Below are 14,731 nucleotides of genomic sequence, written 5' to 3' on the forward strand. Positions count from 1 at the left end.
ATTTCTGCTTCTGCAAAACAAGCCTAAACCCATTAAAACAAAATGCACTCACCGAAATAGCTGAAAATATGACTCATTAGAGGATATTTTATCACAACTTAATGCTGGAAAAGACCACAATGTTACAATTTACTTTCATGAACTGAAAACACACCGTGAAATGGCAGCAGCTACGCCTATACTCTGTGAATCCTTGGCTTACGCCCAAGCGGCAACTTCCGAGGCTGAAAAATGAAGCCAATGCGGAAGTGCCAAAAACCGCAATTCCTTGAATGGCCACTTGAGGCTGGCTCCAAAAGCGAGTTAATCCCCATAGACCCCCATGTTAAAATGCCCAACTTTACAGCAGAAATAAACATGTTTACAGCCTGGTACAAAAAACGGTTTTGGTCTCTATAGCTAATTTCCCCTTTCATGACAACTGTACTGGGGGGGTGAATTTTTTTATAATTCACCCGTTTAAATTTTTTTAAGCTGTTAAGTTTTGCATGATGAAGGATGTGGCCGCTTTGAGTGACAGGTCCGCCAGCTGCTAGGTGGCTTGTTTCTGCCATTCGGCTCGCCTCTTTTCCCATTTTTGATTGGCTGGGAGTTAGGTAGAGTCACACACTGCCAAGATGGCGATGGCCGGAGCGGCCCGCTTTGAGCCTCAAAACTGCTCTTCAGAAACCAACGGGTGACGTCACAGTAGCTACATCCATATTTTTATACAGTCTCTGGTTATGCCATGGTTACGTTACATAATCAGTGTTGTCGCTGTGGTACCGATTTATCAATCACAACGTAGCCACGCCCTAAAGCATACACTGCTTTATCGTCTATTTTACTCTAAATGGGACCATAATTTACAAAATGAACATCATGATACTAGCAATAGAGACCATAAACTCATTAGGAAAGTGTTTACTGGGATCATAAATCAAGTGAGAAGTAGGGTCATTTTCTCATAGATTTCCATACAATCTGACTTCTTGCAGCCAGTGCAGTCGCCCCTTGCTGTGACCATGTCTTATCGCTACAGGGCTGTGGCTAACCTTTGGAGACTGCTACATGTTACAGATGCCAATAGAGACTGTTGATAGTAAATACAACATGGAGGTTGAAGAAAGTCTCTTCTGTGTGGCAGTGCAAACCCCCATTTCACTCTGCTCATTGGTCTCTATAACAAAGTGAATGAAATAATGTAAACCTATTTACTCTGGGTATCTAGTATAATAATGGATGGGTGACTAATAAACTTCAGCTGTTAAACAAATTTGTATTTTGTGATTTATACTTTGTGATATTTCCTCGTTATTGTTATGCTCCAGGTATTAGCTAATTGTGTGTTTGGTGTCCAGATGTAGTTAATATACTCCTGAATGATCTGATACATCTCTAAACCCTATTGTATATCACAGTCTACAATTTGATGTCTCTTTGTGTTGTACATGAAAAATAATAGATTTTTAAGACAGAGTGAGAGTGGTGAGAAAGTAAACCACATTTGTAATGAGTGGAATTTCCTCCATGTGTCTACATTGCCAATTTCTTTACACACTCTCTAACATTAATGTCTGTGGGTTTATCATTTTGGTCAAGTTGGAGTCTAAGATGGGTTGCAATTTGAAATTCCAGTCTCCTCCACAAATTCCAATACATCTGTTCCTATTATGTCAAATATTGTTTTAATTAACATTCGATCATTTCCTGGTGATCTGTCAACATGAAGTAATGTTACCTCTAGAATCATTTGGTGAGCTCAAAAGCCACTGTATTTGAAATGACTATTGCCACTCTTCTTGCATGTCCTGTACCATAAGATTAGTAAAATGTGTTTCTAAACCACTTTGTCATGTTCAGCATGTGAGAGATGAGTTTCCTGCCAGAAGATTACATGTTGATTTTATCTTTTTATCTTAGGTATGAGCTCACCTCTTTTGATTATATTTTGTACTAGTCTAAACATAACCACTTAAAAGTTTAATAATGCTTGCTTGCAAAATATTTTTGTGGAAAAAAAGAAATTCTCACCAAATATTTTACTCATATGTACAGTAACAACATTTTTGAAAGCAGGTTTCTTATGTTCCATGTAATGTAATCAAACCGGGACACTAGTGTGCATATAAATATATATGGGAGAGTCGCTTTAAATGTAATGTGTTGCAGTTATAACATACATGTTTTCTCTTGCTACGTAAATACCATCATGACCTCATCATGTTGGCATGTGGCCAGTGAAATACTAAACATCCCTGTGAAATGTCAACAGGATTCATCCACTCTGCAAGCAGTGGCGGCTGGAAAACCGGTTTAGCACAAAGTACGTAAAAATTAAGATCCAGTTGTGTTTGTATTTTGTGGAGCTAAAATCCACATGGTTGTCTGCGTATATCTGTTCTCTGTCAGATACATGCATAGATTTCACATCATGCATGCTAGTTCTGATCTGTAAGGAATGCCAAAGCATGGATGCGACCAGCGGCTCATTTTGTAACACGTTACATTTGTAACTGCCTAGATTCGGGAGCTTAATTGATTTTCCCCTTTGTTTGCTTGTTTGTTTGCTTTTCTAGAATGCCACCAAATAGGGAGAGGAAGAGAGGGTTAGTGCCCAGGGATGTGCGAGAAAAAGCATCTGAAGAAGTCATTGTAGAGGGTCTCTCTACAATTACATACTGGCTGCGAAAAGCATATGCTGTATTTGCCAATACTCTGTGTTCAGTCAGATGTCGTTCAGTCATATTCTAAATCAGATTAGGGTAGTACCTTTGACAATTTCCAAGACTGACAGCTGTCAATCTGTCAGTCACCGTGACTGACTGACATCTTGCACTCTCTATCAGATTCATGAAAACTTCCTCTCTTATGTGACTGACGTCATACTACATTGTGCATGCACTGTCAGAAAGTGGTTTTGTGTAGCTAGCAGCTAGATGAAAGTTGGAAACTATGGCTAAACAGATATCTCTGAACCACTTAAAAAACACACATCTTGAGGATGAAGCATGTTTGGACCAGGCTGTGCCTAAAGAGAAGTTGCAGCAGGATGGTTGTGAGAGACTTTTCTCCACAACAAATCAGATCCACACCTGAGATCATTCATGTTGACTGGACGCCAACAACTTGATGATTTTGTCTTTTGAAAGAGAATTCATTGACACTTCGGATTTCAATGACATAATCAACCTTTTCAACTCAAAACCCAGAGGACTCCACCTTGTGTGGGTATAGTAGCTGCTGGTAAGCCAATGCTTTTATTCTGGCCCACTGTAGCATGTTATGATTGCAGTTTCTGTCAGGAAGTTCTGATTTGTAACATATTCGTTGTTCCATTTGTGTTTGTAGCTACTCTTGTAACAAGGGTTATGCAGTGTTGGATTTGTTATTATCATGTTACTTCCTCTTTTATGTATAGATAGCCATTCATCTCATTCATTTCTCAACCCAACCAGTCAAAGCAGATGGCCACCCACCTAGAGCTGGGTTCTGCTTGAGGTTTCTTCCTGTTAAAAGGGAGTTTTTCCTTGCTGCTGTCGCCAAGTGCTCGCTCATGGGGGAATTGTTGGGTCTCTGTAAATTAAGGAGTATGTTCTAGACATGCTCTATGCGAACAGTGCCCAGACTATGACTTTTGTTCTGATTTGGCGCTATATAAATAAAATTGAACTGAATTGAATTGAATTGAACTCATTTTACTGGCTCATTGATATACCTGTGGTGTTCTGACATGAGTACTAGGCATAGTAAAATTCACTACTGGTCCGCCAGTATTTTCCCCTATATGATTTTTTTTTTTTTTTTACATATCTAAGCTTGAAAAGTCTTTAGCCATGATCTGCATCTGCCATTATTCTGACTGTATTTTTATTAATATAATATATCACAACTAAAATGCTTTGAAGATCCAAGTGCAGACAGTGTGTGGGTGTTCATCACTTTTTCTTATTTAATTAAGAGGTTATCTTTTAACTTTTAATTTTAACGGATTACAATATTATTTCAACCTATAATGAAACATGATGACATTTTAGCAGCATTAGTGTAGAATGTTACAGCTAACAGTAGTCCCTCACTGGCTCCTCAGCTTTGTTCAGCAGCTTTGACTTGTCCCAGCTCATGAAAAAGGTGGCCTCAGTAACTGAGGAGGAGAAAGCAGCCTTGGCCAGCTGCCCTCAGCCTTTCACATGGACGCATTGCTGTGATCCCTAACTGGAGGCAGCAAAGCAAGACGTTTATTCAGCAGGGAGCCAGGCTTTTGATATGGTTCATGGGGATCACTTCTAACTGCAGACAAGCATTGAGGCTGAGTGGATTGCCATCTTTGACTTGATCAACCAATGATAGGGGAGCAGCGGCGCTACAGCTTTAAAATGAGCTGAAGTAAAATGGGTCTCTGTGCCACCAGCACCCAGCTGAATAAAAATGTTGTCTTTTATTCCAAACCCATTAGCAACCTCCCGACACATGCTATAATAAAAATACACATTTATTTTGGTCAAAATGGGATGAACACAGCACTTCAAAGCTCTTGGAGATTGAAGTAGCAATTTGGAGGTTTCATTTTTTCCTCTTTCATTGCATTGGTGTAGTTTTGGTCATGAGGAGACCTATTCACAAAGCCCAGGATTGCCCATTCAGAAAGATGATTCTTTAATGAAGAGATATCATTTCCTCTATTAATGTATAGACTTGTGTTTGTGTGGTTGTGCTCCCATGTGTGTATGTGTGCGTGTGTGATTCCAGTCAAGAGAGGATGAAAGTAGGCTAATGGAGTTTTAGGCTGCCTAGACTCTCTCACCATTCACAACAAAAAAAAAAAAAAAAAACTTTCTACAAAAAGGAATACAGTACTCTGGAACTTGTGGAAATTATTTTCACAAGCATAAAATCAATATTAAAAGAATTTAGTTGCACATGAGCCACATCAAAATGAGCATAAATAACATCTCATTGATGCAATATGCCCTTTAGACTTAGATTCTTTATTGAAGGTAAAACTGCCTTCAGAACCCCAAAGAATATGTCAACAATTTGTCTATATCATGATTTATGATTTATTTATTTATTGAATGGGACAGTGTGCAGTTTGAAACATTAAAGATGCACTGCACCAGAGTTAGCTTGAAGCTAATTTGCATCTGTAGTCTCTGACAAAAAACATACAACAGCACAACAACAAACAGTAAAAAGCAACCCCCACCCCCCCAAAACAAACAAACAAACAAAAACAAAAACAAAAAACGCACAGAGCACACCATACAAAGTACAAAATACAAAGCTACACACAGCACATCACATACACCCACAATGTCAATTAGAAATAATGTAAACTTAACTCAGCTGTGTGACTCAATGGTCACACAGCTGATTGGTCTTTAGTACATGTTTCAGTCTGATCTTGAATGCATTGATAGAACTACAGTTCTTCATATCATTCCACTGAGTTGTGGCTTTCACAAATGCAGTACGACGAAATGGTATGGTACAATCTTTTATAGAGGATATTCTGGAGGATTTCATAGAACTTACTGAGTGTGTGTACACAAAGTCACATAGTGGAGGAGGGGCTAAACCATTTAATATTTTATAAACTAGGCACAAATTTGAGAATAATCTAAAATTCTCAAAGCTCAGTAAATTGTATTTCCCCAGTGCCCTACAGTGATGGAAATGCATTGGCTTTTTGTCTAGAGTTTTTAGAGTTTGTTTGTATAAGGACTCAAGAGGTTTTATGGCTGTTTCTCCAGCCTGCCCCCATCATGTGATGCAATAAGACATATGGGAAAGAATCATAGCATGCATAAATATCTTGGCTGCGTCCAAAGAGAGACAATTTCTCAAAAACTCTAAAATTTGCTAAATTGTACTTTGTGGTTTTAACCGTTTTTTTTAACATGTTTCTTAAAGTTCAAATTTGGATCCAGTGTCACACCAAGATATTTAAAATCAGTAACTCCATCAATTTTGTCACCTTTTATGAAAATATCAGCATTAGGAGGTTGTACCATAGTCTTAGAGAAAAACATGCCCTTTGTCTGGTTTACATTTAGACTCAGACATCATCAAATCAAATCAAATTTACTTATAAAGCACATTTAAAAACAACCACAGTTGACCAAAGTGCTGTACAATAAGATATCAGGAATAAATTAAAATAACACGACAGGGTAACAGCAAACAAGAAACAAGAACAAATAGAAAACAAATAATAGTGGAACACTGGGTTTTAACGACAGCGAACAAGTGAGTCTTTAGTTTGGCCTTAAAAGTGTCTAGGGAAGGGGAACACTTAATTCCAAGAGGTAAGCTGTTCCAAAGTTTTGGGGCAGCTACAGCAAATGCATGGTCACCCTTACCCCTCATTGAGGGACAGCGAGCAACAGTTGGCCAGAGGATCTAGAGAGATCTGGTGTTGTGAAGGGGGCAGATGAGCTCTGAGATGTACTGGGGTGCCAGGCCATGTAGAGCCTTAAAAACAAATAAAAGTACCTTAAACTCAGTCCTATACTTGACTGGTAACCAATGCAGGGAGGCCAGTATAGGTGTGATGCTGTCTCTCTTCCTTGTGCCAGTTATTAGCTGAGCAGCAGCATTCTGCACTAGTTGCAAGCGAGACAGGGAAGACTGGCTAACACTCAAATAAAGGGCATTGCAATAGTCCAGATGGGGGGAAATCAGAGCGGTCGTGACAGTCTTCAAGTTGTTGAATGAGAGGAGTGGTTTCAATTTGGCAATGTTTCGTAGGTGGAAATAACAACCTTTGACAACAGAATTAATTTGTTTATCAAATTTTAGGGCCGAATCAAAAATAACACCAAGATTTCTGGCGTGAGAATGAAGGTAAGGGGCCAGGGGCCCCAAGAGATTAGCTATACCCCACTGAAATCGGCGGGACCGAATAAAACCACTTCAGTCTTACTAGCATTTAACTGAAGATAGTTTTGTGCCATCCAATTTTGTATATCCAGGACACAGTCAAGAAGGGACTCCGCAGGTGATGGGAGCAGACGAGGAGAAGAGGTTTCCAATTTTGACAGAGAATGACCTGTCTGCTAGGTAGGAGTCAAACCACTGGATGGCGCTGCCCTGAATACCAACTTGATGCTCAAGATGGTGCAGGAGGATAGTGTGGTTGACTGTGTCAAAAGCGCAGCTAAGGTCCAGAAGAATCAGGATGGCACATTTTCCAGAGTCAAGGGATAAGAGCAGATCATTGGAGACTTTCAGCAGAGCTGTCTCTGTGCTGTGATGGGCCCTGAAACCTGATTGAAATTTCTCCATAATATTGTTATTTTCTAAGGACAGAAGCTGTGAGTAGACGATTTTTTCCAAGACTTTTGATAGCAATTGCAGTTTTGAGATAGTTATCTAGAACGGTTGAATCGAGGTTGGGCTTTTTAATAATGGGATGTACTATTACTATACACCCTACATGGACTATTATTCTTTGAACAGAGGTGGGCAGAGCGTGCAGCAAACACGGGAGCTTTAGCAGGATGTCGGGGACTGTGGCTCCGGGAAAACAGTGTGTTGCTGCGTTGAAGAAATGAATGTTCCTGATTATGGAGTCCCCGACTATCAGTGTAGTCGGGGCGAAGAGGGGGCAAGGTGATGTTGAATGTGAGATCACAGGGCTAGACCCCGTATGATCAGTTTCCATTCTGCACATTGGGATCCCTGACTTAGTCTTATTTGGAAAGCCTGTACTGAGCATGGATGGAGGGGTGGCTGACAAAGGAGACTTCATCCGGAGAGCTGGGGTGGATGGAGAAGACTGGACAGAGAAGCGGGTAGGAGCCCGCTGCGGCGCTGGTGTAGAGTGCGGTACAGAGCGGCGAGCCCTGATGGGAGCATTGTGCTCAGGTATGGGTGGTGGGGATATCTGATGATACGAAGAGCTGTGGGATTCATGGAACAATAGGGGAGATGGAGGAGGAGGTGACTGGGATGCGGCTGCCAGCGGGGGGAAATCATGTAGGTCGAGGATGTCATATTTGTTCTCCAACTGGATGTTATGGTGAGGAGGAACACGAGAGGAGTGCCTCTCTTTCCTGCTACGAGCACCAACCTGGGACCAGGACTCGTGATGGGATGGCGTGGAGCTGACCAGGGCTTTAGGTTTAGCCCCGAGCCATGTCCAGGAATCATCTGGGACGGTAACCGGGGGAGGAATATCAGCACCTGTATAGCGAGCGGTGACATCCGGCTCTGGAGGAGAGGCAGCTACAGCGGCAATGACAGCAGGGCAGGGAGCAGCATCCACAGGCAGTCGGGCAACGGATGTGATGGGTTGTACTGGACTGAAGATGATGGTCCATTAGCGTCTCAGTGTCCTGGATCTGGTACAGCATCGATATTCTACCTTCCAGCTCTGTGACCTTATCGGCCAGACGGGTGCAGCTGACACAGCCAGATGGGGAGGTGAGCGGAGCCATGGATAGTAGACGTGGTGGCGGCATGGGTCCAACAGTGGACCTGCTGCTGTTGTTAGTCTTCCTCTTGCAGATTGTGGCTCGTCTTGGCCCGGTAATCTGCAGTCCTCAATTGTGATAGCTAGGCTAAAAACAAACTGGTAGTGCTAACCTCAACTGGTTATCCAGACCAGTGAGCGTACAGCAAAGATCCGAGTGAATGAATTGTAAAAATTTTCAACTTCGTCAGAAACTTAAAGGCACAACAGCCAGGGTAAGACAGCCAGGGACTAAAAGTGTAACAAAATAGGGCTTAAAAGCTAGATAAGAATGAAATGTATGAGAGGGCTCCTGGCAAACACAACCATACCGAACGCTGACGCATGCGCCCAATTCACTGTAACTTTCGTAAAATAATAATAATCTATGATTGATCAAGCCAATGTGTGATCCTTTCCAATGGGATTGTTAGCTTAGCAGCAGCTAACTCAGCTGTTTTTGCATGTGTGTACACAACAGTGTCATCTGCATACATTTGTAGTTCTGCATCATGACACTGTTGAGGGAGATCATTAATATATAGGCTAAATAATAGGGGACCTAACACTGACCCTTGTGGAACACTCACTGTGCACTTCATGTTACTGGACAGTGTGTCACCAACTTTAACACATATTTATTAGATAAATATGAAGACATTCATGCCAGTGCTCTAGATGAGAAGTTAATATGAAAACATCATGACTGACTGTGTCGAATGCTTTACGCAGATCCAAAAGTACAGCACCAACTACTTCTCCTTTGTGAAGTCTTGATTTAGTTTGCTCTATTAAGTGCAAGGTAGCAGTTTCAGTGGAATGATTTGCTCTAAAGCCAAATTGCATACAATGTAGACCAAAATTGCTTGTATTAAGAAATGTTGTCAGTTGTTTAATGACAACTTTCTCAGCAACCTTTGAGAGTACTGGCAGTATACTTATTGGTCTGTAGTTACTGGCTTCAAGGTGGTCTCCAGATTTAAAAATAGGCATGACAATGGCACATTTCAAGTCATCAGGAAAGGAGCTGTGTTTAAAAGTTAATTAAATGAGCAATAGGGGGAGTTAAAATATCTTTGTGTGATTTGACAAACGTGGTGTCAAATTGGAAAGCACCTCTACTTTTGGAGCTTTTTAAGGAGCTGATTATTTTGTTTACTTGTAACTCATTAGTTTCTACCAGCTTGAAAACCTGGCCTGTAGCATCTATAGGAACAATATCCATTTTTTTTGGCAAATTTTATTCCTAACTCATATACAGACTCAAGAAAAAATTAGTAAAGACAGTGGCAACAGTAAGATGATCTTCAATTAACTTTCCCTGTACTTAGAGTTTAAAATCTCCTAAAAATTTTGGGTCCCTCCTTGTGAGATTATTGATGTTTTTCCAGATCAATTTACTGTTGCCTTTTGCCTCATTCAAAATATTGAGATAAAAACGAGATTTAGCTTTTCTTATCTCTTGGATAACTTTGTTCCTTAAACCTTTATTAATCAGCATGTCAGTGTCTCTTCTAGTTTTAATTGCCTTCCTTAGTGCAGCATCTCTAGATTTCATTAGTTTCCAAAACTTTTCATTAAACCACAGTAAATTGTTTTTATCTGTACCCTCTCATTAAATCTTTCCCTCACAGAGTTGATTCTGTGAGTAAAAGTATCACAGCCATAGTCCAGATCATCAGAGGACAGTACATCATCCCAGTTCAAGCTGTTAATTTCATTGGTAAATTCTTCTTGCTTAGCTCTTGGTATGCATTGAAGGATCATTGTCCTAGTTGCTGTGGTCTTAAATCTACTTTTAGTCAATTTTCTTGCACATAGGGTTAGGTTATGATCTGATAAGCCAGTGATTAAATCATAACTTTTAGTTATTCTTTCTGGTTTGTTAGTAAATATCAAATCGCTTTGTGTACTGGAGCATTTTGCAGTCCTAGTTGGGCCTTTTACTACTTGTTGTAGTTGGAATTTCTCTGTGATCATTTTTAGTTTTTTCCTCTTAGTTTTATCCTCCCAGCTCACATTAAAATCACCCATAAGTAATAATTCTTTGTTGAGATCACACTCTTTCAAGACTTCTGTGAGTTGATCATAGAAAGTGTCATCTGCAGAAAGGGGCCTATAGACACCTATGATGTTAAAAGACATTTGTTGGGATAACATTATTTGTATCCCAACATATTCTAATGTGTTACCTGCTTTTTAAATCGCATGTTCACATTTGATGTTGTCTCTCACATTAAAAAGCACCCCTCCCCCTCTTCCATCAGGTCTGTCTCTTCTGAAACACTGGTATCTGGGTACTGTGAACACACTCGCAGGAGTTGTTTGTTTCAACCATGTTTCAGTCAGACAGAGAAAGTCCAGATTTGAGTCAGACACAAGATGAGTCAGCTGATTGCTCTTTGCAGTAATGCTTCTGATGTTGAAATGTCCACAGAATAGCCCCTTTGGTTTCAGCTTCGGGTCCCATAAGACTTTTGAATGATTGACAGTTTGGAAGATTTTGAATAACCTCTGCCTCCTCACTGCAGGGTTTTGACAGGCAGTGGTGTCAGCAGCAGGTTTTGTGAGAGACACTGGACCTATCAAGGTTTCCACAGCCCAATAGTGAAAAGTTATTCATGGAGCCATCATGCCTGGTGTTAACAAAGTTTAGTCTGTTAAGGGAGAAGCCCAGCTCAGAAAGTTGCTGCTCATTCGTCACTGGCACCAGAGGAGTCCCAGACACACTCGGGCACAAATCAGCATCGAAGTTCTGCAGCACTCCAGGTGTCACTGGTCCAGGATTTAGCTGAACAGGAAAGCAGGATCAGCATGAAGAGGAGACCTGCTATTCTCTGAAATGGGGTGGCAGATGATCGGTCCACTGGATCAGTGATTTGCTCTGGTACCTGGGCTCGTCCATGCCGCAGGACAGAGGAATAGATTGCAAAATATCCCAGTAAGTTATGATGAAAACTCACTGTAGGAGCGTCAACTGGCCATGAGCCAGCATTTGTCCCAAGCTCAATCACTTGGTGTTGCAGTTGTTTTCCATCAATGTTGATTTCTCTGGCCAGACAGACACGTACAGACAGTGTACAGCAGTGAGTACCAACCGTAGTCCAAAAAGCACTCCATGAAACACAGCCCAGGTGTTTTTGCTGATGAAACACTGCTTTGAACTTGACGCAGGTTTTGACAGGCATGCTCTGTGGTACGATTAACGGCCTTGGAGGACAGTCCTATGCAGAGGTCCCATCCAGGATCCCAGTGGCCAGAGGGCAGAAGCTCCTCTTAAGCCCCACAGCTGGAACCTCCTCTCGACCTCAGCGGGGTGAAAAGGCCGCCATCCGCGCAGTTAGGAACCCCAGAAGATCCATGTGGCCAGGACTGTTTCCTTCGATGTTGAGATGGATGTACAGATGGTCTTACTTGATGTGTAATCTGATGTTTATGTTTGAAAACGTGGACTGGCCTGGTAGCAGAGTCAGCAGGGGAGTGAGCTGACCATCTCCCCATCCTGATGAGTGACCCCCAGTCATATGCCATTGCTTCTCGAATCCAGGGTGCATCGAGGGGCTCCAGCATGCATGGATTACATTACCAGCAAGGATCCTTTAAGTTTTCTTCTTGTTTAAAAAACAAAAAAAACAAAAACCAAAAAACAAACAAAACTCTGTCAACTTCTTTAGCGCTGTATCTCCTTTGGAATGTTAGTAACAGTAGGTAGCAGTTAACAGTTGACAGCTAGCTAGTTGTTTGGATTTGAAAAATATATCCAAAGATGATGTTTTCTCCTCTGTTCTTGCAGATCAATGCTATTACTTCTTCTATAGAGTCCTTTCTGAAGATTTTTTAGTGTTAATTTACAAAATGTTGGGGTCTAAGTTTGAGGTGTAATCATAATACTGTATATTATTGTTAAGAGATGGGATGCACCCTATGTTATTTTAAAGAGGTAATAGAATAAAGATCGACGTTTAAAAATTGAAAATTAGCTCTCTGGTTTTGGCACCTAATAATGACAACAAATATCTGTTAGTATTTTAAATGTTAAACATGTTTGACAATTAAGTTTCAAAAGGAGTCACTTCATATTTTTAAAAAAAGCTTTGTCAGCATTCTACATGCGTTTGTCTAAAATGACAGCAATTATTTTATTTTATTTTATTTAGTTTATTTGTTTTTCAAATAAAAACAAAAAAATATTCTTAAATTGGACTATCTTGGTCAGGACAATCACATTGGTTAGAAAGTGATTACAGCAGCATTTCTGCATGAACATTAGTTAGGCGGCAAAGTGGCACACAGGCCAACATGTTCTCACTCCCAACTCGTCACATATTGAAGCTTGGTCAGGACCCCCTGGTGTCACTTTTTAACGCACGGGGTACCCCTTTAGCGTAATTTTTCAATGCGCAGTATCATGGTAGTCAGTGTTAAAAAATAATTATATCTTATGGTGTGACAACGTGGTGGTTAAGGTCTGGTAAGATTTCGGCATAAAAACCACTTGATTAGGGTTAGGAAAAGATCATGGTTTGAGTTAAAATTAAAAAAAATTAAAAAACGGCAAGGTGGTCTCAAACCGTGCTCTGTGCTGACTCTGTGCTGATTTCCAAGTTTCTGCCAACAACATTACAATCCATCCACCGGCCCCTCCACCTCCTAATAAGAAAGTAAGTCAGCTTGTATAGATGTCATGTAAAGTACGTCAATTCAGAAATGTCGATATGATACGTATTGTTGAAATGTTAATATGCTCTGTATTACAGGTGTTGAAGTGTACATATTCAGATCTGTGGTTTGCAGAAACATACAATGCCAACGTTTTATTCTGGTGACCAGTGTTGAGCCATGGCTACGAGTTTGGCTATCAGCAATAATTATTGATTATCAAAGATTATCATTAATTATTAAAATCGATAAAATTATTAATAAGAATTAATAATAACGGGGCACCACCCTGGACTCAGGGAAAAAGATAGCCAATTCAGTCTCAAAGTGTACTAATCTATGAATTTGGGACCTTGATTAATAATTAATTTAATAACTATAAACAAAATCACCATATCAGTAATTAGTTATGGTTAAAGGATTTGGAGTTCTTTACAGAGCAGAGGTTGGCAAAACTCATTCTTGTGCAACATTAAAATAGACAACAGGTATATCCAAAAGCATTTATTAAACAAAAGGGTAAAAGCAACACACAATACTAATCTAGCTAAGTGTACCTATATACAAGTGTGAGTGTGTATGTGTGTGTGTGTATGTGTGTGTGTGTGTAGGGAAGACAATAGCAAGATGGCTGCAGTCACCTGGTGACTGAGCACATGGCATGCTGACAATTTGGCTGATAAAGGGAACTACAGAGATAAAAGGCAAGACCATGTGATGTTTTGAACCACATATGCTGCCTGAACCAAAATTTGCCAAACTAGGTTTTAACCTCTTAACTGTGTGGTTCTCTATTCAAGGCCAATTGGTGTATGCTAAAGGTGCCAGGTTACAATGAGGTTAGTTGCATGCAAGGCCTAGTTACTGGATGTAACATGTGTTAAGCATAACATTAACCTAGCGGTGTGGCTATGCAGTAACCTGACTATAAGCAACAAGGACATCACAACAACAGCTCAATGTATAGCCTTAACCAAATCAATACACGTACAGTACATTGTTTGAGTTAAACATTCTTGCTTAGCCGTACTATGCTTCACTGTGTTGCTAGGCTATGCCCAGTTGTTACCAGTCCATGAAAGAAGAGATGCTTTGTGGCATTCTGCTTTGTAGCCGGTGAATCTGTGGGTGAGTCAGGCTGAGAAGGCTTTGGCTCTGAAGCTGAAAGATGCAGGCGTCGCTGGGGAGACAGCACTCCAGTGCAGAGGGCCCAGGTCACTCCTTTGTGTAGAGTTAGCAGCAAGCTAACTCCATTTCGCGGCTCCTGTACTTGTTGAACTGGCCAGCAGACTTGTGTGTTAGCTGCTAGCACAAGGAAACTTAGTTTCTGAGTCTTAGGCAGGCTCATGCGTCTTCTGCCGTAAAGAAGACTGTGTGTGTCTGCTGTGAGCAGGCCACACAAGAGAGCAGAGAGCTGCTCCAGCAGCTGCTGGAGGTGTGAAAGAGCAAGCAGATGCTCCTGCAGCTGAAGGAGAAAGAGAGCAAGGAGCTGCTCCTGCTGCAGCTCAGGGAGAAAAGAGGAAGATAAGAGGGGAATCTCTAGTTTTGATAACCTGGATCCATGGGTGGAGCTTCACACAAACCTGAGCCCTTCACCCAGGCCTCAGGTTTCTTGGAGTCTTGAAACATGCGGTAAAC

The sequence above is a fragment of the Thunnus thynnus genome, chromosome 2 (assembly GCF_963924715.1).
Source record: "Thunnus thynnus chromosome 2, fThuThy2.1, whole genome shotgun sequence".
In the NCBI taxonomy this organism is placed as follows: Eukaryota; Metazoa; Chordata; class Actinopteri; order Scombriformes; family Scombridae; genus Thunnus; species Thunnus thynnus.